Genomic DNA, 27232 nt, shown 5'->3' with positions numbered 1-27232 from the left:
GTGTCTCTCTGCAGGAGGGGTATGCATGTACGCACCGAAGGGGTGAGAGGCTCAGTTCATACATGCCTGCAATGGACGGGTGTACCCAGATACACTGTCATGGGAGTTAGCGATGTGTGTCCACACGGACTGGGATAGACACAAAAAGGATCAAGGGAAGATGCATCTGTACAGGCATCTGCTAGAGATGTGTGGCCAAGGAGGACATGCCACTGGATTCTTAAGACACATAGTAATTCATGTGTTGTAACTTGGTAAAAACATTCGGGATTTGTCCCTAAAGAACTGATGTCATGAAGGTCTCCTCTGTTTTATGAAGGAAATTGCTAATTGATCCTGCCTGCTTGCATCATATTCACACTGCACTACTCCTGTGCTTAACCTGCAGGGATCCATGCATGACCTGACTTCTATAGGGAGGTACTGCACTTCCATGTGAGGCTCCAGAGAAGGGCTGTGGGTAGGAACAGGTTGTGAGGTAGGGAACACTAGTGTTTCTGACATTAAAATCCCTGTGATGCCCATTTGGTGTGCCTTCTTCATGTACTCATAAATCTACTGAAAGCCAGGTGAGAGATCACAAACGAATCTGGAGACAGATTCAGCAGAACTGTTGCAGGATTCTCCCCGTAACATTAGGCATGGTCTACTTTTTTTTTTTTTTTTCCAAAGGAATATAAGGCTTTAGTGATGCTTTTGATCTATCTCCTCTTGTGAGACATTGCAGATGTGACTAGTGGTCTTTTCCTAGCTTACTAAAATTTGGTGAGGAGGACTGGAATTATTTTGTGGTGAGCATGAATGGATGGAGCAGATGCTCTGTGGGGCCTTCTGCATTAAACATCCATTGCATGGTTTTCAGGGTGGGGACAACAACTAGACCCAAACATACCAGTGATCCCTTACAATTCCATTACAAAGCACAGAAACAGATGCAGAATTTGAGGGATAACAATTAGGAGCAGAAGTAACAGACCAACCCTTCCTCAGTCAGCTCTGATGTGATATTAAAGTGATATTAAAACCATATTACAAGGTACATCACATTGCACACTCAAGATGTTCCCAGTGACATGACACATTGAAACACTCTGAGCATTGCATGAAGTCATGTCAAAGATGATGTTCCCTTCGTACTGAGTTAACAATATCTGAGAGTGGCTCCAAAGGAGCAGGTACAATGTAGATTGTGACACATTTCCACAGCAGTGTTTTGAGAAAGCATCCAGCTGTGCCAAGCTCCAGAGCACTTTGATGCAAAGTAAAGCATTTGCTATGGAATGAAAACACAGGAACCCAAAGCAAATGGATATGACATCAGTGAAACAGATGATTCTTCCTAAGGAAAGCTTTGTTTTCTAGCTTTTTTTAATACAGATAGAGAACAAGTACTATGTTCAGCAGCACAGAAACAATACTATCCTTAGGGCCATTGTGGTCATCCATTAAGATCCACTTTCAAGAATGCTTTAAAAGCCCTTCCAAAATCCTACCTTCTCCTGCTAAATATTTTGTACTGCTTTTATATTCAATGAAAAGTTACATTTGCTGTGAATACCTGAACAAAAACCTTTCAACCAGTTTTTGGCTTGGGCACAAAGTGAAAAAGAAATTCCAACAACACACAAGTCACAGGTCTTAATAAACAGTCTTGCCATCTTGCTTTCTCATCCAAAAAGTTAAATGGTTTTGTTTTCAAGCACCAGACTTGCCTTCCTTAAAGGAAAGTTTCTGGTACTCTTAACATAGTAACGTCTCACTTTACAGACAGTATTGCTAGGTTTTGGGATGTGTCAAAGTAAAGTCCTAATTTTTCTCATCAAATATATCACAGTTTCACATGGAGGAGAAAGTGATGCTTTTCAATATCTAAAGACATATGCATAAAATGGCAAGTCCTAAATTTTCAGAAGTCAGGAGTTAAGAATATGCTCTGCATTAATATCCTCATTGAATGGGTAACAAACCATTAAGGCATGATTTATATTCACAAGCACCACATTGCTTTCTACTCACACCACTCTTTTCTGTCTAGCTCGGTTAAAAACTGGAACAGGCATTCCTCCACTCTGTTTTATCATAAAGAGATGTACCAGACATCCTTTACCCTTTTTGCAATCTCTTATTTTGTCAAAGCTTACTGATCTCTTTGGATCATCAACTTTTCTCCAGGCCTTTTGTTTCTGAGGCTCTTACCATGAATGAAATTCTTTATTTATGTTCGTGGACTTCAGTGGTTCTCCAATGTTTCTTACCCAACTAAAAACCACCTTACCTGTCAAAGTTCAATAACTACCATACTATATCATTAGATTTACTTTTCTGATCTATTAATGTTGTAGAAAATATACAAATATTATAAACCCCATGCTCAGATCCTCAAAGGTATTTGAATCCTTCAGCCCCCTGATTTAAAAAAAACTAGGGGCCGTATGATAAATTAAGGTCTTAAACACCAGCATATGTTTGAACTTAAACACTTTTATGTATTCTAATATCGAACCATCCACGGAAAAATTGCTAGCTTGCTGGAAAAGCCTTTCAGAACCTCTTTTACAATATTCACAGATACCATTAGGTCTAGTTTAGGACGGAGGGCTGGGGTAGGCTGGGGACAACCCTGTGCACCATCACTGCTGATGAAAATAGAGTGCAGGTGAACCTCCTGGCTGCCGTGAGCTCTGTGCATTGGAGAACAGTATTTTGAAGCAAGTTATGTAATTGCTCACTCTGATGGAGTATGTGTTGGCTAAGGCATTCCTTTCTAACCCTTTTGGATTGTATGCCAGTAAGAAGTTCATGTCAGAAAAAATAAAAGTACTTGATGCATTAGGGTGCATTTTAAGTTCTCTTCTTAACGTTTCTCAAGAATAAACCACAAGTGAAATAAGGTTTCCAGTGGAAGTACTGCTTTTAATCAGACTTTCATACTCTTCTACATTAATAAGTCATTGGGTAATTGGGTAAGTTCAGTACCTGTTAGCATCCAGAAGTATGTCACAGCTGGAGCTGTATCAGTAGACCAGAGTGAAGCAGATACTCCTTAAGCTTCTGGGATATTCTGCTGCAGAACTCATTCCAAAACTCTGGCACACTTGCAAAAAGCTTTTTTTCCTTCTCGACATGTACAAAATTTTCCTGGGTTTGTATTAAGATGCCAAGGCAGATTTTTTTCCCCAACTTCAGATGTAATTTTAGCAGTTAAGTACTTTTTGTACAAACCGTCTTTTCCTTTTTCATAAAGAGGATAAAAAGCTGAAAGAATTACCTTGGACAGAGTAGGCATACCGGGGTTAATAAGAATCACTGTTAGGTACCATATTCTCTGTGTCATCTTTTTACCCACAGGTGCTGGATTCATAATGACCTGTGTGAACTCTAGATAGCAAATCATCAGTCTTTTTAGCTTGTAGCTGGATTTTTTTCTGTGTCGAAATTTGATTCATTTACATACCTCCACAGCTGTCCTTAAACCCTGACAGCATTAAGAGATACACATGTACATCCCCCAGAACCTGTATGGCATGCTTAGGATATTTCTATTTAGTAATTTTCTGTTTAACCTAGGAAATACTTCCCCTGTGTAGTAAAGCAATTACATAATTAATGGTTACATTCACACAGAATGGCTTGGGAGTGAAAAAAGAATTTTTAGGACAACTGTGTCAGACCAGAAAGGAAGTACGCCTCAATAATTCCCTTTCACATATGATACTTCAACTAGTATTAACTTAAAAGTCCAAATGCAAGTCATTAAGCAAAAAAATCAACAAAATGAAGAGCAACCTTGCAGGGACAGTGATGAACTGAGAATAAGGACATTTGGGTTCAATTCCGAACTCTTCCCTTGCCAGTATAGCTTTGGGCAGTTTCTTTGTTCCTCAGTTCCTTATCTATTTAATAAGGATATTAATACTCGATTAATTCTACTTCTTGCCTGCATGCCTTTTGAAGGCCTCTTGAAGGTTTTTGTAGTAGAAACTACTTCTTCTGGTATCCGTAAAACTCTCAGCAAAATGGAGGCCCACTTTTTGTTGAAGGCACAAGAAGAATTAAAGGAGGGAATCGCAATGAAAACTTATGTCTACCATGGACCTGGTAAGAACTGCTGTTCAGTATCAGTAATATAGGGCTCTATAACATCTAATGCTAAAGATGGCCCTTCAGAGAGTTTCTAATTAAAGAACTGACCTGTAAGAGCCAATAAATATTGGGACAGCTATAATGGATCTAGTTAAAAAATACACAACAAAACATTTCCCTGTCAAAAAAAAAAAAAAAGTGCTGCAAATTTTCACTGAGAAAAACAGATAAACAGGTATCAGTACAATTACTTGTAACAAATGAAAGTCTGATTAAAAATGTTAAAAAGACATGTGTCATTTTGAAATCAGTATTTCCATACATACAGATTTTTAGAGCTTTACATTTTTAAAAATATTACACCCTTTCAATTTTTTATCCTGGTTCATGAAAAACACAGATGCTGATCTACCAAAATTTCTTGTCAGATAAATATTCTTTCTGTGGCTATTTATGTTTAAACAACAAAAGTTTAAGACTCGTTTGGTTTTGGTTTAGGGGTTTTTGCCTGCCTTTCAAAAATCAGGTTTTTGCTAGATCTTGAATCAAGACAGCTCAAGGCATTCCAAGTACAGGAACTGCTTATGTGTTGTATTATTAAAGCACATTTTTCTTGACTAGAAATAGTTGCTGCAAGTGTGGAAAGTATTTCCACTGTTCAGTATAACTTTCCTTATAATGCAGATGGTTCGAGCTCTAATTCACATAGTTTATCTAAAGAAACAGTTCAATGGACTGAAATGAAATACATGTGTTTTCAGCATCAGACCTTCATTGAATAATATCTTAAAAGAAAAGGAAATTACTAATTTTACTTGCTTTAGAAGTGAGAGAGAGAACCAAATACAGCTGTTGTGCAAATGTTTAAAATAAATGATTAAAAATGTCACTAAAGAAAGAGTTCTAAGTCACAGTAAATCATTGACAGAAATATCTGCTTAAGACAACAAACATCCTTTATCATGCAAAACCTTCTCTCTCAAAATCACACACTCTAGAAAATAATCCACTATTCTTGCTATGTATATGTTGCTATTATAGCGATAAAAGAAACAAATGAACCTATTGCTGCATTACTGTACTGGATACATTTTAAAGGTTGCTATGCTTTCTTTTTTCTAATATTTTTCTTTCTTCCATAATGCACAAAAAAATTCCAATGCACTGTATTCTGAAAAGGAGCTGTTCTTTACAAATTACAACGAAGGAAATATTTCTTGTTATGTGATATATAACCTAATAATATAGACATTTATAAGCATGCAAAATTGCACAGGGAAAGAAAATCTGGATGATTTTATGCTTCCTATTTCAATATATATCTGTATTCTGTAGGAAGTTTACTATAACTATGACTTCATATTGTGTTTCTATACCCTAAAGATAAATATGTTCCTGGATCAAAGAGCTAAACTTCATGTATTAACTAAAATATGAAAATATTTAATGTAGCGGAAAGTTTGGTAAGTAACCTTGAACCTAATAATAGTGAGTACTTTTATAAGATCAGTGATAACTTAAAGGATTTATTTTTTTTTATGAGTTACCAGAAGAACTGGCAATACCTAGTAGCAATGTTAATACCGTCACAAAAATAAATAAGGCAATGAATGATTCCAATAAGAATACACTTCTCGGATGTGGAGACCACTAATAAAAGTAAACTTTTGCATACTCTGATAATTATTCCCTAACAATGTATCTGTACAGTTGCATGATCTTTAAGAATGTAATTAACCTATTTTTCTTGTCCTAATTACAAGGCAAAAGGATTCACGTGGGTAAAAGGAACAATGATTTTGTTTAGAAGGGAAATACAAATTATGCATGAAGCCTAATAAATCTGTTGCCATGACAATCAAAGAGCCTGGTCTTATAAAACCTTCCATAATTTATTCACATGAGTAGCTCTTACTCATACAGTTGTCCCATTGATTGAAATAGAACTGCTGATGTGAGGAGAGATTTGCAATGGGAAACCTGAATTTAGGATGCAGTCCTTGTTCACATAAAGAGCTGAGGGGACTACTTCCACAAGTAAGAGCTTCTTTCAACAGTGAAGACTGGAAAATGACATTTATGTGCTGTGTTGTCCTTCCGCAGTTTTCCTTATTGGTCGTTCTAGTAGTCACACTTCTTAGATGGTAAAATACACAAAAAAATCTACTTCAATGCACATGTATACATATTTTGAACCTTTCCTCGTAAAACCAAGGCTGGTTCCTCTGAATCCTACTGAAAAATTGTCACACCACAGGAATGTTTATATTGTCTCTGTTTCCTCCTACTGCAGTGATTTGAAAAAGCTGCATTGCCATTCTCTCTCTAAAAACTGTCTTATGGAGTCCTTCATCATACAAGGAAGAGGTGTATTGGAAACTACCACAAAATTCCATCTTTTGAATAGTATTCAAGCTCTGACTCTTGTTCATGAGTCCTGGTGTGGCCTGGCCTGGCCTTTTTGCTTTGGCTCTTTGCATCCCTGTCACCCTCACCACCTGCTGCCAGGAAACCGTCACCTCCATATCCAGCTGGACAGCCCCGGACAACCGCCACAAACGCTCTCCTGGTCCATTTCTAACCCCATCAAAAAGAGTGGGATTTGCAAGGGATTACCCTTAGAGCGGGGGCAGGCCCTTACCACAGTTTGCTCCTCAAGAGACACTCAACTTTCCCTCTTCCAAACTCAGTGATCAACCAGAATGCATAAGAAAATTTACATATTTCACATCCCCACTCTTTCATCTTTTAGTTCTACCCTAATTTCTGAAACAGAGGTCCAAGTAAACCAGGCTTTCTGGAAAACTAACCTTCCATCTCAGTATACTCACTATGTAATTACTGATCTGCTTAGCAATTTCCTGATAATGACCCTAAATTTTGTTAAGTCAGGTAGTTAGTTAATAACATCATCTTGCACTCCCCTAGCACCTTTCATCCAGGAAGATGAAAGCACATTACAGCTATTAATGAAAAATACCTCACAACATCCACTGAAGCCATTTATAATAATTCTCAACATCCCACTAATACATGACAAAAATTACATGAAATGAGACTATCTCATACTGGGTTTGCTTATTTTATGACTTAGGTGATCAAGAGTAACATTGTCATAATTCACAGTGGTCATTTTTTGGCTTTCTGGCATGTATAAAGGATCTGCCTCCCACTGTATCTAAAACACAGCATCCAAGTCTGCATTTGATATTTATTCACCATGTGAAATAAAATAAAGTGAATCTTTCGTACCTGCAGATCTTGCAGTCATTCAAACCCCTTCTGTATCTTTTATTTACTCAGATAATACTTATTCAGAACTATTCTTACATTGATACAGGATTTCTTTTACTTTCTATTTTTGCCTTCTATTGGTCAGTGCACGACTGAGGTGCGGGGAAGATATAGCACCATGACCCCAGAGAGACAGACAGAGCGAGAGAAAGAGGAGGCAGGAGGAGGGGAATGGAGGGAGGGGAAAAAGAGAGAGAAATTTCAAAACAAATTCTTAAGCATCCTCTTCAGTGTGGAAATATGCACAATACAGCTACTGATGTTCCAGTCCAAGTGCAAATGACAGCACAGGTGTGCACAAACCCACACACGCACATACACACTGTCACAAAGCAAGGGAGAAAGACAGAGATGATCTTACAAAGCTGCTGCAGTAATCAGGACACTTGCTCCTGGAAACAACCATACAAACAAACGTTCTTTTGTTAGCTTTCTACTTTTTTTCAATTTTCATTTGATGATTGCTATTATTTTTACCTCTCACCATAACAGAAATATGGTTATTATTAAAAGGAAGGAAAAAGGCCTTACCATGCAGTGCATCAGGAAGAGATGAGAAGCACAGAGCATGCTGCAGAGATTAAGCTCAGCATGGCATTCAGATATCCTTTGGAATTGAAGAAAATTGTCCAACCCATTCTTCCTAACAAAGCGGACAAGTTTTCTCTAGGCTTGAATTTTTCACCAGAAGTCAGATCCTTACAGTGCATTATATGTTCTTCTTCAGGAGATATATTTCCTCCAGTTAAGTTTCAGCTCCGCAATGCCATTTCCAATCAGCTCTAAGAAGTTCTTCATTCCCAGATTCGTGGTGTCATCAGAGGGACTCCAAAGAAAATCAAAGAAAGAAAGAAAAAAAGAAAATAATACCTTACCGAAGCCCTGAAATTACTATGCCGAAAAGAAAAAGAAAAAAACCCAACCACCCCTCATTTACTCTATTATCTATGTGTTTCACAGCAATCGGTATCAGCTCTTTGGTCTCATATATGCAGTGTTGATTACTTGTAACAAAGGAAGAGGCAAAAACTTTCCCAATTCACACATGATGCATTTTCATTACTGCTGCTCAACGGTGCACTACCAGACAACCCTTCTCATCCTGAGGAATCTCTAAAACCATCTGACAGAAACATCAGCTGTCCCTTTCCCTTCCCAAAGAACATGAACATTAGAATTTCTAGAAAAGCGTTGGAGAAAGCTTGACAAATAACCCCAAAATACAAATTAGATCTAAAAGCAAAACCCTCGAAGCAGGAGAGTTCTTGAGCAAGGAGATACCTTGCCTGAAGGATTTGGGGACACACGCGCTAAGTCATCATAGGGAAGGAGAAGGGGATAAAGAACAGTAGCTAACGGTGGGTTCGGAGAGGGTGGGGTGGCACCGAATGGGTGTCAGGCGGGAGTGGGATCCCGAGGCGCCCTCAGCCTCCTGCCTTCTCGCTGACAGCAGCTCGGGCTTCCCCTGCACTTTCTGCAAAGCATATTAATTGATTCTGGTTGCTGAGCAACTAACTCTGGGGAGCCACATCGACAGCTCCGGCACAGCTTCGGCAACAGCAGCGGGGAGAGGGGACGGTCTCCCCCGCCTCCCTCCTCCTCCCGGGGCTCGCTCACCCTCCCTCCCCAGGGTCCCCTCGGCTGCCCTGCAGGGAAGCTTTGCAAGGAAAAGGAAAAAGCCCCCATTAATGCAGCAGGGAGAGGAGGTGGGTTGCTCCCCCCAGCCTGCGCGGCACTGGCAGGACTCGGGCGAGCAGCCCTCCTTCAAGCGGAGAGCACCGCTGAAGCCCCGCGGGGCATCCTCCACCCCGCGTGGGGTGCCCGGGCCAGGGAGGCTGGTGCAGCCGTGGGAAACCCACCAAGGCATGGAGAGAGGTAGGTGAACCAGGGCGGTGCAGCTTCCTTCTGAAAAGCGAAGCTGGGTTAACCCTCTGGTTCTCCAGGCGTACTGCAAAGAGGTCATTAAAACGACAAGCAACTCCCATAGTTATGCCAATACATGGCTTCAAAAGTGAGTGGCCAGTTGCAGCTGTGGCCACTTAAGCTCGGCCCCTGCAATAACTGGGTAAATGTATTACTTATTTCTGACCTCTTTATCATGTTGCACTTCAGACAGAGTAGACACTTCTCTGGCTGAAGGGGCACGCAGTATGCCAGAGCCACCATCCAGAGGAATCGCCTGGATGTCTTTGTCAGAGACTGCAAAATGGAGTTCTTTGACACAGCCTTGTCATTGCTTTAACTGATGTTCTGTTTAAGTTCCTCACAGAAGAGAAGCAGCAATGAGGCCATTTAGTTTTGGCCCGTGAAAGAGATGGGATAACTGGATAACTGGAGCCGGCTCCAAGGGGCTCCTCCTAGAGCGCCTCGACTGATGGCCCCATAGGAGCGACACCAAGGATTTCTGCAAGGTTGATGCCAAGTGGATGGACCCTGAACAGGGCCTGACCACTGCAATTTGTGGCAGGGCTTCCACTCACTGCTGTGGCTCTAGAGCCTGAAAAAAATCTCCAAAACACCACACTGTCCAAAACAAGACATTTCCTTTGTGCTCATATTTTGGATAAGCCCTTAGTCAGATCATGGCATTTGTTCAGCACTGACTAAGCTGTCTTTCTGTTGCACAGGTAAGATGTAAGAAACGAAAAGACCTCAAGATTTCTCTCCCTGTGACCTGGCAGTAAGTGCAATATCAGATATTGGCCAAACTCCTCACACGTTATTACTGTCAAAGACCTGAGCTAGATCAGCTCTTTATTCTCTTATAGCGATAGGACAAGTTAAAGGGCAAGGCCCTGAGAACTGCCTTAGCTTGCAGTCACATGGACAGAGTTATCTAATCCTCCCCTTGAAAAACTCCAACCTATAGCTTGTGTGCGCTATCTAAATGGCAAACATTGGGTCTTTGTGAAAAGGGGACAGGTTATCTTATGCAAAAGAGTAACTTTTCTGGCAGTAGCTTAGCCCCACCACACTCTGCTTTCATGCTTTATAAAGAAAGATCTACAGTTTAGCCTCATTTTCCTAGCAAAGCCAGATGCTTCACATATATTCAAAGCTCAGGAAGGACCCTTAGATCAGGTTAGCAGAGCTGCTATATGAAACAGATTGCAGAACACATTCAGTTAATCCAGTATGTCTATTGATATGAGCATATACTGGGTATTCCTAATTTCTCAATTATAGTATACAGGGAAATATGGGAACTTGAGTATTGATTTAGTAAATGAAAGTAATTTTGCCTCCTACCAACAACAGAATACAGCAGGATATTTCTAAGGAAGAGATCCTGTAGTTCACCTATTCCATGAAAATATCTTCTGATGTCTTCTAACATACTAAACATAGGTTAAACACACTAAAACCACACACAATAAACATAGACTGTTCTTGATTTATATGGCCACCAATTTATGTAATTAATTTAGTATAACTGATTCTCCCTTTATCTTTTCTTCTGACTCTTCGGACATTTCTTCTGACTGTCTCTCAGAGTACCTCATCTTTGTTCCTGGATAGGACTAAATCCAACAAAGTTTCCTCTAGCAGTGGTTGATACAAATAATGTATTTTGTTGTGTGTCACTGCTCATACGTGACATTGCTTCCTTTAACCCACAAGTTTACTTGCTTGCAATAATGTGCTGAAGAATGACAAAAAGCAGAGTTAAAAGGAAGCTAACCCACCTCTGTCTCACAGCAGGATCAATCACACACATGCTAGTCCTTGGAAATGGTTTTCTAACCAGAGCTTACAAGTCCCCTTTCTGGAGATTCCATGCTTTTAAAAGGCAATTTATTCCAGTCCCTCACCACTGTAACCACAAAAAGGGTATTTCTAAGCTCCATTGCTGCAAAGTTAAACACACTATTTCTTGTCTTGTTCACAACGATCAAGGAAAAGAGCTCCTCCATTCCTCACTGCAACTACCTAAACCATGAAATTCACAATCTCCTCTCAGTCTCTTCCCTTTCTAGATTAAAAACTTATCCGAGCCTTTACTGTTCTGTCACTTTTTAGGGAATGGTTTATCACACAATGACCTCTGGATCATAAGAGTACAGAAAACTGAGTGTGAAACTACATGTGTATAGAGATGCACATGAATGCATGCAAAAGTAAAAGGTACCAAAGAGACAGTGTCTGGCTTAGGAAGTGAGTCACATAACAGGAACAGGGAAACAAGGGGGGACTCCTTCATCTAGCTGTGATAATAGGGTTAAATAGTGTTTCAATATTCCTTTTTTCTTTCTGAATGAAGTGGGGTGACATAAAGGAGGAGATTAAATACAGCTAGGTTGTGTGTGTCTGTCAGTGAGTCCTTCCAACTTGTGGAAGAAGATAGTTCAATGTAAGGGCATAAGGGAAAAAAGACTACTCTTTCCTCTGAATTTGTATAATGATTTATGAAATATTAAATAGAAGAGGGAAGCTAGCACAAGATCTCAGGTAGATAGTACATGAAAAATATAGAAATAGATAGAGAAAAGACTGGGGGGGGCGGGGGAGTAAGTGCTTGGGAGTGATGAAAGCAAGGAAAACATATGAACTTTTATACTAAGGGAACAAAGAGACATGGAGAGATTTCCCAAATTCTTACGGAGAAATTATTAAGTCTACATGAACATACTTCACCATACACATAGTAAAGAAAGACTGGTCTCAACATAAGCTGTAGTTGTTTTATCTTTTCCACTTCTACCCCTTCACACTCATGCTGGTGCCTGTTTTTATCCTCAACAGTACAATCTTTAAAAAGTGTGACAACAAATTACTAATAATTTAATGTAAAACTAAGATACAAAACAAGGCACAAGGAAGAATACCAAACAGTGTTGAAGCTCTCTGTACTGGAGCAAATATCATAAAAAGTGTGAGGGAAGGGCAGTTGAAGGGCAAAGCAATAAAACAAAACAACCTTAGAAAGGAAGCAAGTCAACTACTGGTGATTTCAAAATGAAAACAAACTGCAGTGTAAGAAGGAGCCATCAAATTATTAAAAGAAATTTTAGGAGAGGTAGGTTTGGAGATGTCAACATTTGTGCAAATTTTTTTTTTTTTTTTTTTTTAGAAAATGCAAAGCTGCTTAGATAAAATTCAGTCTCTTACGGAAAGCAAGTACAGTATCTGACTTTCACTTACACAAGGCTTGAATTTAATCTCACATAAATGCTTTTTATTATGCATTGAAAAGGCTGAGTAATGCACGTGTTCTATTCCTATTCCATTTTCTATTTACCTTTTCTCTTCCCACCTCTCTATCCTTTCAATAGTAGCATTATCCTCTTTGAGAAAATGAGTGTCCTGTGAGCCTACGGACTAGAACAAACTAGGACCCAGTCAGCTCTCATCCCCCAGGGGAATGGTACAACTGGTGTCCCACCAAAACCATGTCGGTTACTGCAGCCGAATCAGACCGGCACCATCCCTCCATGTTCAAGCGCTGTAGCCAGATAGGACCCATACTGCAAGACTTTATGCATCAAAATAATGGGGAGGTGCAATGAGCCATGGCAACTGGTTGGGCAGAAGCTCACTTCAGATCTTAGACTGGCTCCTCTGTGTGGCTGAGACCTGATAACAAGAGAAAGTCCCCAGGGAGAAAAATGGGAGGAAAAAAGACCCTTCTGTCAGTATGTTCTAGTCCAGGGTGTAGGAGAGGACCAAGTGGAAGGATGACATTTGAAGAAGGCAAGTGAGGGCTGCAGCAAGCGCAAAGAGGTGGCCCAGGCCAGGGAAACAGTGCCTTTCTCTGGCTGGGTGTGGACGCCTGTGCTGCAGGGAGGGCAGTGAGGGCGGACAGGCTCCTTACTGTGCTGGGCAATTACTGTCCCCTAGCCTGAAGTAGAGCAGAGGCCCCTGGGGACTTGGAAGACGTGGGCACGGGCTGTCAGGCTTTAAGAAGTTGAAGCAGAAAAATCTCCCAGGAGTCTCCCTGCAAGTCTCAGGAGCAGGGAAGACAAGGGAGGTGGAAGCAAAGGTGTGCCAGCATTGCTCCTTGGGTGCTCAGACCGCCTCAGCAGCCACGGTCATCAGGAGATGCCTTCCCACAGGGCAGGACAGAGGGCCACCCATGCGGGCTCTGAATTGAGTGACAGGGGAAACCTCCTCCCCAGTTCACCCAGCTGCCTGCCACAGTATCGCGTGGCCACTAGAACCAAATGAAATAACTTGTTTACCAAACCATTGGCCTTCACTGCAGTCGTAGTTTACTACTTAATAGAGACCATCACTTTATTCCTTGCAAGCTGCACCTTTTCTGGTACCTGCCAGATTTTTAAAAGCAGCATTGTATGTAAAGGACACAGTAATTTTAACATAAATACAAAGATATGCACAGATCATGGAAATTATTTAAAGTATGAAATAAAAGGTGTAATTCAATTATGGACCAAATTTTAATTAAAAATCTGTGAAAATAATTTGCAAAGAAGTTTTCTGGATATGTTTCTCGTTTCGACGTTTCAATATCCTGTGTTGCAATTACTATTCAGTCAATTGCAGCACAAACAACTGAATTGATTTCTTGCCTTTTTAGTTTAAAAGCCATAATACATGGATGAGAGTCTGATCTTCAGTGAGTGCATTTCCAGATCATCATCAACAATTAATTGGAAAATCTAAGAAACAGACATTCATTAAAAAAAAAATCTATGACAGAGGATGTACATGTAGTTCCATCTATCTGCAGTATACTTAGGATCCCTAAAAACTATTTGTAACACACTTTAAATATAATATTACTGTAATAATTATTTTCAATATTCTATATGACAACTGGTCTCATTCTTTTCTAGTTTCCATCAGTGCAAATCAGACTAGGATGTCATAGTTGTCAAAAACTTGCAACAGTGAGAAAATAGTACAACCAATGGTAAGTAAAGCCAGTAAAATGCAAAACAGTTTATATTTGTTGTTCTTTCTTTTTAAATAAATGCTGCTTTACTACAACTTAACTGCTACCTCACTAAGGATTGACAAAAGGTTACAGCTTGTGGTTACTAATTGTTGGGCTTGCTCATACTTTCACAAGTTAGTCTGAAATAAATTTTAATGGATCTGATTTGAATTTCATTTATAGAGAAATAAACCTCCTACATTCACTGATTTCAACGAAATCATCCTTAATTTACATCAGCATAGCTCCTAACAATAGATGTGCAGTAACAACTGTCTGTTGCAGAGCTGGCTTCAGTTTAAATTTGCTATGTACCGGTAATGTAGCACTGCTTCCCTTACATCACCATAACACTAAAAATAGCTTTTCCATATATCTGTATCAAAAATGTATGCACAAAAATGTGACTACCTGGCTAGTAGCACAGCCATATTCACTGCAGGAAATACATACACTAAGTATCTTTTTTCTTTAGAAAAAGAAAACCTGGTTTGAAATAAACTTCTTAGCACACAAATGGAACATCAATTAATATTCTCAACTTATTTTAAAAAGGGATATCTTGACATAAAATGCCATTTGTATGAGCAAGATACAGTGGCAGTTGTGTTCAGTATTGATGACCCCCCAAAAAATACAAGTTGCATGCCAAAATGAGTGGTCTGATCCTACTCCTCTGACCTAGGTAGGAAAACACTCCCCAATTTCTATGGGAAGAGGACTTGGCTCTGTTCTTCGGAGACTACTACAGTCTCAGACAAAAACTGCTCAGCCTGTTGCATGAATAGAGACAGACTTGCACCTCTAATGCTGCTTAAATAGACTAGTTCCATGTGTACATTAAACCACTCCAGAAAACAGGTACTATTTTCTGAGAGGTGGTGGTTATGTTTGCAGTGTCTGTGTTCGAACTGCAATCTCATTAGAAAAACAGTAATCTTGCTGTACAGCCGTGTAGTAAGATAGGACTTGCAACGCATGAATTCATTGAATCCCAAGGGTTGATCATCTGCCTGAAATCCTTTTCTAGATAAGCATGTTCACACATGGTAAAAAAAAGCTCTCAAGCAGCAACAGTTATTACTACTGAATAAATATTCACATTATTTCTCAACAGGCAATATACCCACCGGGCAAAAAAATAATAGTATGCTAATGAAGGATTAGACAGGCACTAGCTAAATTAGTTCTACTACAGTTTTGCTAAGCTCTTGGGTGTGTATTACATGACATTACTATTTAATACCATAGAACAAAAATTTCTTTCTCTCTCCCCTCCTTTTTTTTCTTTTTTTTCTCTCCTTTCTTTTTTTCCTTTTTTTTCCTTCTTTTTTTTTTCCCCTCCTTTAGTAGAAGAGGTCGAAATTTCCTTTCCTGGGTTAACTTCCAAGCATTAAGTAACGTAACCTGAATATTCATATGATTAACACCTAAAGCTCTTAATTACTGCACTACAACCAGGATACTAGTAGAACAAATACTGCACAGCAGCCAAAGTAGTCCTAAACATTACTAAATACTCTAAAATGCAGAGTATGAGTGTTGGCATGAGACTGCACAGTACTTGAATAAATGCACTTCGAGGAATTTGACAGAAGCCAGATTTAAGTAATTGCTGGCATTTCTATTCTGAATACCATCATTCTCCAGAATCCAAGTATTTTGACTGGTGAAGCCTTTCAAAACATGCCTGTTTATTCTTTCCTTCACAAAAGACTCATCAGCTGGTTTGGTTTGGTTTTCTGTTTGCCACTAGCAGAGGTATCTTTGTAAGTAGCTTTCTGGTGAAAGTCACTGAGAACAGCTCAGCAAGTCCCTGAAGTTTGACAGAGAATGCCCCTTAGCTGAGGGGAAAGCAAACTCCATCAGCCATTCTCTGTAAGGCTCTCTTAAATCCTTCCTAAGTAATTACTCACTCCATTGATTAATATTTTGAAAACTTTACAGATGAATAAAGCACAGATATTCAGCAGGATTTCTCAGAGCCAAAAGATAAAAGCAAAATATACAAATATAGATCTGCAAGGTACTCTGAGGTATCCCTTTAAAACAAAACAAAACAAAACAAAACAAACTAAAACCAGCCTAAACAGGTTAACCTTTTACAATCTATCTATTTCTTAAGTATTCCATTTGTTTTTAGGCTTTTCCTTGGTGCTGGTCTCTGTTTAATTAATTAATCACAGTGTTTGCACATCCTGAATGCTTTGTTTTAATGTCTCACTCCCTTTTGGGGATTGATCTGCTGTGAGATTTTAATGAGAGCCATTTCTCATGTTTTTATGCAGAATTATTATACAGAGGAGAAAGTGATAATAACTCAGTCTTCTGTTAATTACACATCTAATTATTCTTAGAAGTTTATTTATAATTGTGTCTGCCAGCAGGCTTTGTTTCAATTATCATAGCCAGATTGGAAATGGAGCTTAAATTAATTGCTTTCTGTAAACAACCATATTTTAAACAAAAAATAAGTATTAATTTTTATTTTTTAGCTCAAAATGCTCTCTTCTCTAATAGTCATTCTTGTAAACAAAAATCTTAGAGAACCATGTAAAATCTTTGCCCTTCAATAATAGTAATAACACATAAGCTAGCAAATGTTCTCAGAGGACAACAAAAAAACTTCATTAAGACAAAAACTATTTATGGTCAAAGGGTCTTTTTTTTTTTTTTTTCTAAATGGTAATCAGGGCTTTTATGTTAAAAGTCTTCAAATAGGAAGCCTCACCTCTAGAGGCACAGCAGTGCCATTACTCAAAGAGAATAAGTGTTCTTTCAAGGGTGAAAGGGAAAGAAATATCTATTTTTGAGGCTGTTAGATTCCCACTTGCGAGCTAGGAAACCCCTTGTTTACCACAGTATTTCTACAATGATGCAGAACTCATCTGAAACATAAGCTGCCCAAAGATTTCTGTTCAGGAAATCATGTTTTCAGGGAAAAACTGTTCAACAAAAATAATCTTTAGAAAGTAAATCCTATATATATTATTACATTTATCATATGGAATAACATTGTTTTAACCAGAGTAATCAATCTAGAAGTAATTATAGGATTACAGAAAGAGACTCAGACACAGATATATCACTATGCACAGATGACTGACATACACATCCTCTTCCAATAGTATATAAATGTATACAATAGTTGCATATGTTAGGGATTAATTCAGAGTGAGATTCAGATCTTGGCTACGGAAAGCAATAATATTTCTTATAGGTAGTGGATTTGTAACCTGACAGACAGAAAATGACAACGCGCAATACTGCATATTTAGAATTTAAGAAATACAGTTTGCCTTCATATTAAACACATTTCCCTTCGACACGAGTGCCCTGTAAGCCCCTGCTCCCTTACCAAAATGAACGCTGGAAGAGAAGCCCGTGAGACTTACCTGTTTGCCTTACAGGAGACAAAGAACTTTAAAGCATCAAAGTTCTTGTGACAATCAGCCACTAGCATTTAGCTTACGTGGAAATAATTACATTCTTCCATCTTTTAGCTTTCTCAGTAAGTGAAAGCTGGTGATGGATGCCAGCAGCCTTGTTAAAATATCACTGTAATCCGTTCAAGCTCTGGAGATTGCTTAGAAAACCAAGTCATAAACATGCAGTGTCTACAGCTTCACAAGCAGCTCAGCATTTTCCAAATGTGTACATGTCTTCCTTTTCCAATACTGTACTCTACAGAGCACTCCACCTATCTTGATTTGAGCAGAAAGAACACAGTTGTTGAAAGTAAATTCTATGTAAACAAAAGTGTTTTACATGTTTAAGCTTTCTCACATCAAATAGTTATGATTTTAGGAAAGGAGACAGCCTTTAGGTTTTTTGGTTGTTGCTCTTTCCTCTTTAAAAAAAAAAAAAAGAAGCTTCAAATAAAGAAGCAAGAAGCAAAGAGGATATAGCAGTTCAAGAAGCAGCAGGCAAGGATGGGTGTTTTGTGATTGCTTTGAGTTAATACTCCTCAGGGGGAGATGAAAAAAGCACAAATACAGCAAAATCTGTCTTACAGAGTAAAAATCTGTTGTATAAGCCAGTCTCTGGCAAAGTAAAACAGCATGTACGTTTACCCAATTAATTTCTAGCATGCCAGAGTGCAAAGGAAATTAGAAGATTTCTGTTTATTAGAGGCAAACAGGTAGGAAGAGGGAAAGAAAATTCAGTATATGTAACTACTGTAATTGTTTCTGCTCCCCTGAGAAATGTATCAGATAGCTCCAAAATCTATTGGAGATGTATATGTGAAAGCAGCATTTATGAGTACCACAGAACATTTTATTACCACCAGTATCATCTGGAGCATATGTGGAGAATGAACATTTAATAACGCTGCATCCCCCAGATACAAATAAACACAGTTGTGACAGCTCTTTCTACAGCCTAAACACACCAGGTCTTTTGGACTCTCTGGAAAATACAACTATGAAATCTGTTACAAGAATCATAAGTGCTGAACACTTTGGAATAACTGACCCAAATACTGGCACCAAGCAATGGGCACTTCAGTCTAAAAACCCTAATTCAAATCTCACTGAAGCCCACGAAAATAGATTTTGAGAGGTTGTGGATGAGGACCTTTGCCAGCTGGCTCCTGTGTCCCTGGGCATCACTACCCAGCTAGACCACAAAGTCGCCAAAAACATCTTGGAAGGAGCTGGTTGAAACCTGGCTCTGACCTGAAGCTCTCCTGGACATAACAGTGCGATGCTGGGTCTGAATTTGCTCAGATAATGTATGCAGCACAAACACATGCCTGTTCCCTTCAGGGCCAAAAAGAAAACATTCCATTTATTTGTGTGATGAGTCCAGTCACAGACCAAAATGCCACTGAGCCAAATGCTATTCAAGCATAAAACAAAGAAACTCCCCAGCTGCATGAATTTACAGTCCAGCTGTCACCTTTCATACTTTCCACACACACTACTCACCTGCAGTGCCACCAAATCTTGCAGAACACAGGGTTCTTGAATTTAAAGCTTTCTAATTATTAACACTGCCATACTTTGGGTTGTTTTTTCCTCACAGCAGAGCTTGATCTAGCCCTTTTCAACCAGTAAAAACATCACATTTTGGAAAAAAAAAAATTAACCCCTACTTCCATTCCCCCAGTTGTTAGAGAGGCTGGAGTCAATGTGCATCTGGTGATACACTGAAAATATGAAAAATGGGGGGGGGGGGCATGTTTCACATTTGAGCTCTGGGGAACTGCACACGCCAGATACAGCAAATCCCACATCCTTGGCACGGAAGAAATCACTGATAGCTCAGGGCTTTGCCTGGAAATGCTGTAGCACTTAGTTTGCATATTTCTTTCTTTGCCATATTCACAATTCTGTATTTTGCTGCAATCCAAATATCTTAAGCTTATATGTGCATGGAAAACTGCTTGGCCCTTGATAACGCTTTGGCTGCTGATCTTCTTGTAGGGGAAGCATTTGCTCATATGTCCCTATGCATTAGATATGCTGGCAACTCCCTCTCTGTATCTGATGCCCAGGTGGAAGGCAAATACTCTTTCTGGATGCTCAGCAACCCCACTGCGCCTGGAAAAGCTGCAGATAGGAAGGTGGGAACACAGCTTTTTGAGCATTGCAGAGGAAATCTCAGCCTGCCTCTCAGTCCACTAACTTTCAGTGACATTTTGAGTTGTATCAACTCCACTCAGACCCTTCTGGGTCCCTAAGAAAATTTCCCTCTTCTTTGTCAACTCTGCAGTTTGGCTGGGTGTTTGCTCCTTTCAGGAATCTTCCCACTAGCACAGGGCTGCTCTCCAGCCAAGCCTTTGACAGAGCATCACATGGAATACCTCTGTGATAAAGAAGCAGTAAAGCGGTTGCACCATCTATCGCAGCATACGTAAGCAAAGAGCAGCACTTCCACCCAAAAAGCGACCGCCACTGCCACTGATGCAGCATGCATTGCTTTCTGCACACTAATGTATATTTCCCACTATGGTAGATTGATACCACAGGTGAAAGGTTACCCCCAGCACTGTCACTGCAACAAAGTCAAAGTGTTATAACTGTGCCAAAGTGTTATATGGCAGAAATCTCAATCCCCATCCTGTTTTCAACTCACATTTGACTTCTAAATATGCTTATCATGCATTCTGTCTTCTTAGCGTGCCCAGGGTTCCCATTTTGGGTTCCCAGCCTGAGAAATCTTTCAAGAGGTCTGATGTTGAATGGACTTCTGAAAGGCTGGACCATTTTAACATTAGGCAGCAGGAGAAAAAAATTAGAGAGATGCAAGATATCAGTAGCTTCTTTCAGAAACAGGCCAGTGGCCATGAAATTCTTCACTATCTTGTTAAGCATCAAGAACTTCAATGTTTTGACACTACAAAGTGCACCTGCCTCTAGAAATTATTTTGAACGTCTGAATTACCCCTCTTCTATCAGGTCCAATAATCCTTGTGTAAAAATGGTTGCCCTATATTTTGTACAAAATACTTCCAGCACTCAAAGACACATTTTAGGAATAGAGGTCAATGTGTGTACATCCCAAAGCTAGGATATTAATAACACTAGAGGATCTATAGTTTTCCATGAGACATGGCATTTCAGCTACTGACTGTAAAAAATTGAACTTGTTCCAAAGGTTGTTTTTGCATACGAAGGTGACACTACCCTTGCAGAGGGCTTATGGGTATCCCCCTCTCATCCTGGGAGAGTCTGAGTGTCCCAGGAAGGACTCTGAGCATCTTCAGCTCCTTTTGCAAGTCAGCAGAAACTGAATGAGGGTATACAGCCCCTCAAGGAGGCAGGATCCTAGCAAGCATGATATAATGCTGTATTGTGTCATTTAGATTTTGCCACATACTGTCCTAGCACGAAAAAAGCCTTTGACAGATTGGCATCAATTCATTTTAGATAATACATGCATCTCCCTGAGCACCAAAGACCTCCAAATATACTTTTTCTTTGTATCCTGCTCAGAGAATCCTTGCCAAAGCAATTCTCTCTATGCATCTTGGCAAGTTATTTTCACTGAGTAATATATCCTGCACAATTTCCTTGGTGAAATGTAATCAAATGGCAAAATAGTCCTGAGACCTAAAAGAAGATGCTAAAAAAACATTACTACTACTAAAAGTTAGCACTGTCCAGGGTACAGAGTCTTGTAAGAAGAAACAATAAGCAAGGAACACAGACATAAACAGAGGTAGAAACTGGTGTCTTCAATGATTGTTACTTTTATTCCTAACTGTCATGACCCAGACTGGTCAGACCAAGGAGTCATGTTTAATTCGAAATTCCCTCAGGCTAAATTAAGGTGAAACGACACCAAACAATCAGTTAAATATTTTATTCATGACAGAAGCAAACTGAACTGGGAGTCATGGTAGTAGGTGGCAGGGTTTCTCACAACAGGAATTGGCATAAGACTACTTCTGTAAACCATGTAACCATATACATCAATTCAGGGAATAAGGAGATCCCTCCCGTCGAGTCACGAGGTTCAGAGCAGACCCCCTTGCTTTCCAGACTCCTCCTCAGAGAAGGGCCCAGGGGCGGCTGGATCTACTTTTAGTCTCAGACTTGGTCAACGGTTTATGTCTTGAAACGGATGAGGTGTAGGGATTGTGGAAAAGGAAAGAGAGAAGAAGACAGAGAGAGAAAAAGGAAGAGACAAAGATTTCACCGGTCCTGGGTCCAGCGTTGGCTCAGTCAGCCAAGGGGCCCAGTCAGCCGAGGGGTCCAGTCCCGGTGGGCTTGCACACCCAGGGCTTCAGTTTGTGTCCTTTTATCATCCTTGCCCCTCTTTCGGGTGGGCACCCGAACTTGTCAGGCTAATGAGAAGTTTGTGAGCCCTTGGGCTTGGGGGTCATTTGCGGAGTAACTTCTCCTTCCCTGCAGAGGTGGCCATTGTTTGATCTTTGTATCAGAACAGCTTATCAGAACAGGGAGCTGGCCACCCTCCAGCACGCCCTCCCCCTCCCGTTGCTGATGTCTGAGCTGATGGGCTTTTCACCTTGGTTCCTTGCTGTGCAGGGTTTGTCTTTAAGCAGAACTTGCCCCACCACAACGTTTGAGACATTAACTCTTTCAGTCTCTCACATTAACCAGAAACATAAATCCTGATGTGCTCTGTGCATATCCATATTCATATGCAGAATAAATTTATTTGTGCTTAAAGAACAAGACCCTATACATAAGAATGAGGAAGTTGAGTCAGTAAGCTTAAGATTCAGTTTTGGCTTAAGTTCAACCATATTTTAAAATAACAGTTTGTGATCATTTCTACTTGTAGCAACAGCAGCAAGAAATTCAAGAACTGTGTTTAGTTTTGGTTAAGATCAAACATTTCCCTTATGTTAGATACAGAATCAGTCCTAACACTGCACAGCTGGACAGGCTGCCATTGGGCCATCTTGAGATAGTCCCCTAGAGATCAAAGTATATTATGTTCCCTGCAAAAGAGTAGAACATGTATATAAACATATCTAGAGCATGCCAATGCATGTGTCAACACGAATCTAAACTGACAACCAACTTTTTATTTATTGTCCTATGCTCAATGTTCAAGTGTCCAAATATCTAAGCCAAGCTTGATGAAAAGGCAGCATTTTTTCATGGTCCAGAAAGAGACAGAAACTCCTTCATCAAAGAAAATGACTCTGATTTTTCAGCTGCTTTAAGAGAAGGTTACGACACATTTGTTGCAGACATCGTGCATGTGATGAATGGGGGGATACTGTAATAAGCTGTCAGGATACATGGATATAATGCCATTTTTTTTCCCTCAGACTTTTATGAACTATGTAGGGTTCAAGAGTGCATCACACTCTGAAGCTAGGTCCATCAGCTCTTGAAAAAAAGCTCTGAAGTGCTCAATCACCCCTCAGCCCCCTAAAGATAAAAGATAAATTACAAAATGGAAGTGGAACAGAAAGAAGAAAGATGACTGAAAGCAAACTCAAGGATAAAAGTAGTGGTGGAAAGGCTTAGGGCAAAGAAGAAATAGAAATATCAAGGGGAAAAAAGTGTAGGAAGAGGGATAGAGAAAGCAGAGGTATAGGTTGAGGAGGACAATGTGTGATAGCATTGAAATACATGCAAAAAGACAAAGGTGTGAAGCAAACAGCCTGGAATCCTGGCAGAAACTATCTGCAATCAGGTAAGAAGGAAGAAGATTCCCTGAACTGCAATTTGATCATGTCATGGAATTAACTACCTGGATCAAATTCTCTCCTGATTTACTCACCAGGAACCAATCACTGGCAATAACTGAAAAAAGAAGGTGAACATTATCCTAATTTGGTCATTCATCTTTTTAAACAGTTCTAGGCAAACTTTCAGGACTAAGATTTTAATGAAGAGTTTATCTGAAAGCATTTCTTTCAAGTTCTTCAGTGTTTGCTACATGACATATAGGTGCCTGGGATCTGGACACTTAGTAACAAATTACTTTCTCACTGAGGACCCAGGCATGTTCTTGCAAACTGAGCTGGAGCAATTTCAGAAAATGCTGCCCCATCCTTTCAATACCATTCGTAAATTAAGTCACCACCAACAAGCTGCCAAAGGAGCTGTTTAAGTTATGCAATTTTGCATTGCATTGATATGGAGTAGGTATGCTCTTACGGTTGGTTACCATGTCTCAGCTGACCAGAATGGCAATTTCCAGCTCGTAGCTGGTAAGAAAAAGTTGAAAGTAGTAGCTTTTTAACTTCTTTTGACCCACAAGAACATACCACTTCATATTTTTCCTTGCTTCAGTTTTAATATCATACATTGTTTTCCACCAAGTGCTGCTCATTTAAGGCCTAGTGAGTGTCAGTGCTGCCCAACTAGCATCCCAAAGGGATCACAACCCTGGATGTAATGGCAACAAGTATGGGCCAAAACGAGTGTTTTAAAAATCATAGGCTTATAGGATAGTTCAGGTTGGAAAGACCTCAGGAGGTCATCTAGTCAACCTTTGACTCTGATCCAGTTTGTCTGCTTGCCAGAAGCACCCACCTTTCTCTCAAGCATAGCAACAGACTTTTATTAGTGTACGTGTCTTGAACACGTGACAGATTTTGTTCTTTCTTTTCAATTTTTCTCTAATTTCATACCTTCAAGAAAAGACAGTGCTTAAATATTATGAATGTATTACAACCATTCTCACCATATGCTAGTCTGTAAGCTTGATAAACCACAGATAAATAAACTGCAGATATTTTATATCAGTTGCTGTTTTGATACATGCATTGCATGGGAAAAATTTTTGGGTTTCTGAAGAAAAGATCACATATGAAAGATTCAGCCCAGGCTTCCATTCATGACATCGCATTACAGGAAGCCTGTGACCACAGTCCTTTGCTAAGCACTTTGAACAGTACGTGCAGTAACATTTTTTAAATTCCATTTAAACAAAAAAGAAAGTATGTTTGCAACTCATGTGACTCATTAACTCAGCAGAACCATCATATATCAATCAAGCTACATATAGAGAAATAGAATATCACAATGAGTCTGTAGTCCTGTTTCTAATTAACATGGCTTAACCAGACACAATGAGCAGTCTCACTGTGTAAGCACACTCCTGTGACTGTCTTATAAAAAATAACCCAGAAAAGTTAAAAGGATTTCGGTCCAAAAACCTTGTTATTTTTTTCATCATCACTGCTCAATTTCATTTCAACTTGCAGCTTTTGAAGGGAGCAGTTGAGAGCAGTATTTGAAGACCAAGAGCTAGTATCACCATTACCCATATGCAAAACAGACATAATATTTACTTCCCACAAAAAGACATTGTGATGCTTTCATTATAATTAGTAGAATGCTTTGCAATCCACAGATGGCAAACACTGTCTGAAGTCAAACAATTCTTATTCATAAGAAAGTTTTTGTTTTTCAGTCCACTTCCACACTGCCATTCACATATTTTACTCTTTCATATTCCTACAGAATCTTCTGCTATTTGGTCTTCAGTTTCTACTTTTGTCCTCATTCTTGGAAGCAGATTACACTGGGTTCTGCCATACTGCTTTGCACATTTGCCCTACTGAATATCAAAGAGCCCCACCATTTTATGAAGTCATTAGGAAGCAAAATTTCAATTTCGTAAATGCTAGTATCATTCACATTACAAATAGCTTTTTACAATCTTAGCTCTGCATTCCTTAACTAACAATCCCCACTGAAGAGTAACACTGCTTGACTTTAGTCTACCAGCTTTCTTGTATAGTTATACTATTTTTTTAAGAATAACTCTTTTGTTTATCCAAGAACAACAAAATACAGAAACTTAAGACAGGCAAGGAATAAATAAATAAATAGTATTGTTACCCATACCTGTACTGTACCAGCACTTTGTCAAGAGAAACCATCCTGAATCTTCTGTCCTGAGGCATTAAAGCAAAGGTCACAATAACTTGTGCTCGTGAAAGATCCTGTGGCTTTTCCCATAAGCTTCAGGTGACAACTGCAGAACCTTGGACAAAATCCAACTCAGGAAATTGCCTTCTAACTACATCAAATAATTTCTACCAATTCGACTGAGTAATTTATTTTTCTCCACTCTCCATCTTAAGCTCCTGTTGCTGGGCAGCCTTCAGTAACATGAACATTTTACCAGGTTGTTTTGAATTCCAAACACTCCTAAATAGTTAAATTTCACAAAGTATTTTAGCAGCTGGGTTCAAAGGAGCCATAAAAGCTCAAGCTTTTCTATTTGCCATCTTACTTTAAAGAAATAACTTCTTGTGCTAACACAGTATTTTTCTAAACTCTATCTAATTTCACAGTTGGTAATTTCTTATTCTTTTTTATTTATTTTTCTCCTAAAAATGATGAAAAATAATTTCTTTTTTAAGCTTTCTTGTTAGAGCCTGATTGTGACTTCTTAGCGTGAGGAAAGAAAAGACCTGTTTCTTTGTTTTTAACACAGCAGATTTAATGGACAACATGTTTTTAGCTGATTGCTGTAAGCCTGAATTATTTAGAGAAGGACAATGGTTAAAGGCTAGATACTTTCAGCTGCTCAAAAATGCAAGTAAAGCCCCTGAATTAGCTTGTAATGCCATTATGACCCTGAAATTTATGGGGAACATTAGGACCAAGGTTCTGTGAATATTATGGCTGAATGTTTTGGAAAAACATAACTCAGCAAAGCCACCAGAGAGCACTATCCAGGTCTGCCGTCCCACAGCAATTTCATAGTTGAACATTATCTGCGTCTCGCCATCAGCAGCACCTGGGCAGTGACACCTTCTGAGAAGGCCCCTCATCTCAGCCAGCTCTGTTCCAGTAGCTTGAACAGGGTGAGGTTTATTGTGAATGAAGCGGAGTTTGGTCATCTTGGTGCACAAGGACCAAGTGCACACTAAATCACTTTTAACAGATTTTGTTTTACAGACACATGCCTAGACCTGTTGGAAGTCTCAAACAGTTCCATAAATGTTGAATGACTTTGCACTAGAAGATATATGTTTAAAGGCTACACATTTTTTAAAAAACATCATTTCCACCCTTCACTTGTGAGTTTTCTTCTAATACTTAATACTGAATGAAAAAGATATTTATATTCTGTGAAGAGAATATCATCTCCTGTGAAGACAAAGCCATTAAGCTTCTTTTGTCTGCACAGGCTTATAGCCTTCAAACTGCATACATTTTTGTCCACAGTTAATTTTAGATAATAATATTATTCTCCACTAAGTATTTCAAATGATATATCGAGTACTTATTCTATCAAACAGCTGCCATAGAACTGTCTTAAAATGGAAGATTAAGATCCTAAAAGTCAGTCAGTGACAGCTTTGTAATTGCATATACAATCTTAATACAGTCATGGGCATACACAGTTTTGTATATCATTTTCATATACTATTTCCTCAACATAGCATCTCCTTATGATCTTAAAAATACATGTGAAACTCAGCACAAAACAAAGACCAGGTAATATTTTCACAGGTAAACTACAGGAAGGAGAACAAAGGTTGTCCATTCATTACGAAATTCC

The 27232-nt window shown here is 39.3% G+C and overlaps 1 long non-coding RNA gene across 2 annotated transcripts in view; it reads right to left on the bottom strand.

Annotated features, from left to right (window-relative positions):
• Positions 1-27232, bottom strand: part of LOC128139937 (uncharacterized) — a 179537-nt gene that overhangs the window by 30455 nt on the left and 121850 nt on the right. The window contains exons 1-2 of one of the 2 annotated variants that reach the window (XR_008234558.1): positions 8659-9434; positions 7909-8203 (exon numbers count right to left, since the gene is read on the bottom strand). This is a non-coding gene — a long non-coding RNA (uncharacterized LOC128139937). Of the gene's footprint in view, positions 1-7908; positions 8204-8658; positions 9435-27232 lie in introns of those variants that run through there. The other variant, XR_008234557.1, reaches the window with a different exon arrangement.

This window comes from Harpia harpyja, chromosome 3 (assembly GCF_026419915.1).
Source record: "Harpia harpyja isolate bHarHar1 chromosome 3, bHarHar1 primary haplotype, whole genome shotgun sequence".
In the NCBI taxonomy this organism is placed as follows: Eukaryota; Metazoa; Chordata; class Aves; order Accipitriformes; family Accipitridae; genus Harpia; species Harpia harpyja.
This window is presented reverse-complemented; position numbering and strand designations above follow the sequence as displayed.